The sequence below is a fragment of the Rhinopithecus bieti genome, unplaced genomic scaffold (assembly GCF_001698545.2).
Source record: "Rhinopithecus bieti isolate Rb0 unplaced genomic scaffold, ASM169854v2 scaffold_64422, whole genome shotgun sequence".
Taxonomy (NCBI): Eukaryota; Metazoa; Chordata; class Mammalia; order Primates; family Cercopithecidae; genus Rhinopithecus; species Rhinopithecus bieti.
Window position 1 is genome coordinate 152482 of NW_016824337.1, and position 6996 is coordinate 159477.

Here is a 6996-nt window from a genome sequence, read left to right on the forward strand (position 1 = left end):
AGAGTTGTGAGATGATGAGATGATAAATGCAATGCCCTTGGAATAGTGTCTGGCACCTCATAAATTCTTAAATGTTTTTATTATTATTGCTTTTAACATTAAGTAGAAAGTAGAGTAGTTATCATTAATGCTATTTTCTGATTTATTTTTAAAAACAATTATTTCCATTTTAATAAATATTTCTAGTAATGTTTTAGAAAATAAAGTTATCAAGTAGCCAAAGACTTCTATGCAGGGTACAAATTCTTCCTGACTTGAAAACACAGCTCATTCTATTGCTAATATACTTAAATGTGTTTCCAAATGACTTTCAGTTATGGCAAGTTCTTTCCCAGAGTTTGATCATATTTAGAAATGTAATACAGTATTTTCCCTTTCTTTCCACAGCTGAGGAACAGACATAAACAGATATTGAGGACAGTTTTCAGGGAATTCTCTTTAAAGCTCTGTTAGCTGAGGCTGTGGCCAAAAGGAATATTGAGGCTTCTGAGGATGTTTTAGATCCAACACAAAGTGGTGTATTTTGTGTCAGGTTTGCTCAGAGGACTCCTACCTTTGATATTACTTGTTTTGTGTCCTCTGAAGCATCTTCATCACTTGCACTTTCTACTAGAAGTGATTCATGTTTTTTGGTGTGCCTTTCAGATCTGAGAGGGCGGCATTCTGATTCTCCTATCTCACCTTTTCTAAAACAAGGGCAGGATGAGTAAGGGCACAAAACATAAGCTGAAGTCGCCTCTGGGATTTCTGGGTAAGAAAGATGGGAAACAGCCACTGCCTCATTTCTATGTATCCACCTACGGTGAATTGATGGTGAATAGATGCTGAGACAAGTTTAGCTAAAGACGGGAAACCACCAGACCTTCAACATATGAATACAACTAGCTCCAAAGAAGAAATAGTGTGGCCCAATTAGAACTCTGCAATACAAAACCTTAGAACACAGGCCAGCAAACTTTTCCTGTAAAAGGCTAAATAACCAAATATTTTAAGCCGTTATGAGCCATATGATTTCTGTCAGAACTAGTCAACTCCACTATTTTAGTGGGAAAGCAGTTATAAGCTGTACATAAACAAATAGGGATGACTGCATGCTAATAAAACTTTATTTACAAAAAAAAAAAAAAAAAAAAAGGATTTGGTCCAAGGGCTATCTATAGTTTGCTTACCTCTGGTTTACAGATTATTGGAAGTCCAGGCTAGGACAAGGAAATGAGCCAACGGTCTTGCTTGGACCTAACTGAGCTAAGCCAAGCTAGGATTCATATTGTTTCTAGTTCCATGAAACTGGGACAGGCGTAAGACTCCTTCAGATCCCAAGGCGGAGAGGTAAGGGGCACTAGCATGACCCTTCAGTGAAATCCACAGGGAGATGAAGGGAGTAAGGACAGAGTCTGTGGGTTCCCATTCCTTACAAACTTTAAAGAGATGTGGGTAGGGTGAGGGGAGGGGCATTCTGGCTAATCCATGATGATTTACACTTTGGTATGTCATCAGACGGGTTCAACTCAAGGTGAGGTAATGGAACTACCATCACCTATTGACCTTGTTATGTCATCAAAAGGAACAGCTTTTGACCAGAAAATGGTGGGGTTATTCCTAGTGATTCACATATTACCCAGAAGCCTCTAGCTTGTTGTAGTATTTCATAAAATTCCAAATATGTCAAAAATAATTTGATAATGCCACAGTTTGTGTGTGTCTGTGTGTTTAAGCTAGCACTTTGACTAATTCCTCTCTTTGTTGCCTTGGGACCCGATTATAGATTTGTCAATGGGAAGGGGGCAAGTTTGTCTTAAATGTTGTGGTCATTAGTATGCATCCATTTGCACAAAGGAGGCCAACACCCAAGTGGGAATGACTGAAAAGGAATCTGATGTCTCATGTTTTTGGATGAAATTCAAAATACAAATCTTTGCCCATAGTTATTGGGAGAAGCTAAACAATGTAATACCCTGAGTGTTGCCTACTTTCTGAGGGGGTGGGGAGAGACACCATGTATTTTGCAGAGGCAGACCTTTATTTAATTAGCCCTGATGTAAAGATTTCTTGTCTTTTGCAGCTACACAGCTTTAAGAGAGTGCTGGGTACCTGAAGGCCGGCTCCTACTGGGACTAATTCCATCCAGACAGCTCCAAGTATGTTCATTAGGCGCTGATTAGGTTTCACACAGGTGGGGAAGGTTAGGGGCACAGATAGAGAGGCGGTGCTGATTGTGTTAAGCATAAAACACCATCTGTTTCCCAAGTAAGAAAAGGAACTGCATCCACACTTCTGGAGAGATCACCAGGCCACTGCTGAAGTTGCTGCTCCCTCCTTCCCTTTCTTTTATTCTCCAGCTACATTTACAGGTCTTAAAACAAGTTGGTAAAAAATAATGAAAAACAAAATAATATATCTGAAAGCTGTTGAAGAAGATGCTAACTAATTATCATATTCAGGCTTGCTGATTAGAACGAACGGGAGAATTTTTCCCCCGATGCAGGCATTGTACTTGGCATGAAAATAGAATACTACATTGCCTCCTTTTCATCCTAAGGACTTTTTCTTCCCCAAGGCAAGCAGCCTGTCCAGTTAGCCCGGCTCTTCAATGCACTTTAATATGGTTTTGTTTGGGACCGAAGAATGCAAATGAGCTGACATGCAGATCCCCTTTTTCTAACAGAAAATAAACAGCCTGGAGGTGCATGGGGGAGGAGAGGCAGCAGTTGGTGGAGTGAGCTGATAAGCACTTGAGTTCACCTGATAAGGGCTCCGCGCTACTGTTCTGCTCGCCCACACAGAACCAGAGGCTCACAATGCTGTCGTCATTCCATCCAGCCTCCCAGAGCAAACCACCCCACCACCTGGCCTCTCCTCATTCACCATTCCTCTTTCCTGCCAAGAAAACTTTCCTACCCAGCAGGTGGTGGCAGGCAGGGCAGTGGGGGGATGGGGGGAATCCAGAGCAGGGTGCAGAGCTTGTCCCCCTCCTAGTCTTCAATTAATGACCTCACTGGTAAAGAGTCCCATCTTTATTATTGTTAGAGCTCAGCAAAGCCAGCTGGAAGCCAATCAGTGTGACTCCCGTCCCCCACCCCAGGCGCATGAAGGAGCAGGAGGCCTTACCCTATAACCATGGCCAGCAAACCATTCTGGGGCGCTTGTAGTAGACTTCAGTTCTGTGGGTGCAGTGTGAGATGTGCAGCCTGGAGCTGAGTGATGCCTACTTTCACTGGATTCTCTGGGGTAGCTTTGTTGGAATTGTGGGGGAGTCAGGCCCCAGCATGCAGTGAGGATAGCTCCGGTGGGGGAAGGGCAACCTATCACTGCTGTCAGACACAAAGGGCCCAAAGACTTCCCAGCTCCGGAAGCTAATGCAGGATAACTAAACTCCTTCCTTCCTTCAGCCCAGTGGTCCTGACTGCTGCTTTTTAGTGGGCACTTTACATATATGAAAAGCATGGCCTCAGCAGAAATGTCTCCTAAATTGGAAGTCAGTTTCCAGTAAGGGGACCCCACGGACTGCTCTTTGCCAATGACTATTAATGTTAATTTTAACTGGGTACTCAAGGCCCTCCACCATCCAACACTCACCCAACCCCCAATACCTAATCTCAGAGGGATCCAGACTGAGTGCCTAGCTCTCCACTGTGCTGAGAGCATGCTCCCACCCCAACATTTGCACAGATGTCATTTTTCCTGACTAGAATGACCACTTTCTATTCTTTCTATTGTGTCTCAACATATTCTTCAAAGGGCATTGGAGCTTTCCCCAATTTTATCAGTCCATTTAGACCTATTTCTCTTCTGAATACCTCTGGCAATTACTCTATGTCTTCTGGGATTCCTAATGTGTGTCTCTCATGGTTTTCTTGCCTCTACCAATAGTTTGTAAGCTCTCTGAATGCAGAGCCTTTTGCTTCTATTCCTCCATCTCCCCTGCAAAATGTAGCACAGAGCTTGGCAAATAGTAAAATTTACTTGGCTTAGTAAATGTGAATTCATTTGACGACTTGTCGATTGACAACCCCTGATAGTGTTGGAGCTCAGAAAACTACACCCCAAAATATGGTGTTTTGACATGCTGAACTAAATAAGTTGCCTCAAGGTCTCTCTGACCCTCCCCCATTCCTGTCCCTCAAGCCTCTGTTTTCTCAAAGCATAGGATGAGGCTGTTCTCTGAAGTACCTTTTCTACCTAGTAACCAGGCCCCAAAGAGGAATTGCCTTAGATCCCTTCCCTGAAATTTTGTTAAACAGAGAAGATTAAAACTTATATCACAGAGGAAAAGACTGAAAATTAACCACCACACCTAGAGCACAATGAACTTCAAACTTTGTCCCAAACCATTGTTTGTTCTCCAGTCCTATTCGATTTCCAAATAGAATCACTCATAAGATAATGTCTGCTTCCCAGGTCCATTCATTGCCCCCTAAAAATCATTTACTCCTACACTCCCATCTCCCTTACCCTATGAAGAAGGGTATATAAGCATCTGGACCTCATTGGGGTATTGGATAATCATTCCCCTGCAATGTTAACTAACTCTGTATACCTTTTTTCCTACTAATCTGCCTATTGGTTCATTTTCAGTGGACCTTCAGAAGGCAGAAGGGAAGTTTTCTCTTAGTTTCTACAATAGCATGGGTTAATGTTTTTTTTGTTTTTTGTTTTTTGTTTTACACTGGGCCTGTGCCTATGCTAAAAGAGAAACTAAGGTTTTGTGTGTCTAATGTATGGTATATGTGTGCATATGTACATGTGTGTATATACATACACCTGTCTCATATTATTTCCTTCAACAATTTTGTGAGAGTTGTTATCCCAATTGTATAGACAAGGAAAACTGAGGCTCAGAGAGCAAAATGATTTGCCTAGATTTACACTTTCAAGAAGTTACATTGTTAAATTTGAGCTCAGCGTGGTTTATCTTCAAAGTCAAAGTTTTTTTCATTACTATTCTGCCTCCTCACCTCTCCAGTGCCAGGGCCCCAAGTGGGGTGTGAGCTGGGGGGATTGTGGTCTAGAAACAATTTGTTTAAATTTTTGATTAATCAACTGAATGTATTCAATAAGCACTTAATATTTAGTAAAACATTTCATACATACGGTATTGCATGCTGTGGTGATAGAGAGAAGATCAAGAGAAAAGTCCCTGACTGCTAGGAGTTCACAATCTCATAGATGAAAAAATACCCATTGAACCAAATTCTGATTAAAAAAAAAATTTTATCTGGCAAAGATCTGTATAGGTTTTTGAGGAAAGAAGATACAGATTGATTCTGATTGAAATTGTTGGAGAGGTCATTGTGGAGAATGTGTAATTTTAGTTGGGTTTCAATGGGAGGATCAGATATTTACAAGTAAACACATAGATAAAGAACCCGCCAGGCTAGGGGAAAGAGACAGGTGGGAGAACCCTGTATGTATGTGTGGAAGGGATTTTCTCTGGAGGCCAGCACCATTGGCTGAGTAGTGTTGTGCTCACAAAATTCTGTTTAGAGAGGTGCTGTCTTGGTCTCATACTATGCCTGGAGTACAAACCATCCAAAAATGAGTAAGACTCTCGGGCTCAGTGATGTCAGTACTTGGAGCCTTCAACTTTTGTGATCAAAAGCTCATGGCAGTGGCCCATAGACCTCTTCCGTTTTGACTCAATGGATTGTCACAGGCTCATGATTCAATAAAGACACTATGTATCTTTTTTGTGCCATCTTGATTGCCACTGAGAATGGTTATAAAAGGTAAAACACACAGTTATAAGTCATTCAACAAGGCAGAGTACATAATTCCACAATTGATTTTCTTGAAAGTTCATGGAAAATGTTCTTTGGGGTAAATATGTATGTGCCCAGACATTTCATATCATCAACAGAAGTCTCTGAGCAAAGGTCAACACGAAGGAAAAGAGATCTGGCTTGTTTAGATAAAAAAATTCTGATTGCTCTTTTAACTGCCTCTCTAGAGACAATAGGATGCTCTGGAAAGAGCACAGGCTTTGGAATCATTCAGCCATGTGTTTAAATTCCAGCTATGCAAGTTAGTATCTCTGTGATCTTGAACAAGCTGCTTTACCTCTATGAGCCTCCTTTTCTTCATCTGTAAAATGAGGATAGTAAGACCCACTTGCTAGGTTACTGTGAGAATTAAAATAGATAACACATACATGGTATCTGGATCTGTGCAAGTCTCATAGTAAATCCTCAACATATAATATTGTTATTTTGATGATATTTAAACAAATTTTCAGCAGAAAATTGTCCCCCCCCATTTGATTATAATGTACATGAAACCTAGAGGCCATGCTTACGTTATCTAGCACCTAACATATTGCATTGATATAGTGGGTACTCAGTTAAAATTTGTTGGATGGATAGATGGACAGATCAATGGAAAAAACAGCATTTAGCAAAGTGCCTGGCACCAAGTCGTCACGTCATATTTAATTGTTAAATTGACTTGCAACTAGCCTGATTGGGTAAGAGAGAGGGAAGCAAAGGGTCCAGAATTTTCAAGTATTCTTAAGATTCATATTAGATCTTTTCTTCATTAATCTTTGTGAATACAGGGTTATGAGTTTGCCCTCTCCATCTTTTAGTGTCCTGGTCCATAGTCCTGTCCAAAACAGAAGTTAAACGAAGAGTCAAAGGCTAAATCCTCAATTGACAGAGTAAAAACTGGCCGCAAGGTTTTCCCTTTAAAGGCCATTGCTTGCTGCCAAACTCTTAAAAGGAGCATCTCCTGGGAGGCAGAGAGGCTAAGTTGCTCACTGGTTACACTAAGCCTCAAATATAGCTTTGGAAAGATCATGAGAGACCTGAAACTTGCTTGTTGTCCAACAGAGAGGAAAGGATAATCTTGTGTTCCAACAGAGAAAAAAGGATAGTGTTTAATTTGTTTTAAATGAAAATATAAATCTCTACTTCGAAGGCTGTTTCTTTCCCTTTGCCCTTTCTATAGTTTGAAACCAAATCCTTACCACTTATTTTATGCTCACTGTACCAGCTAATATTT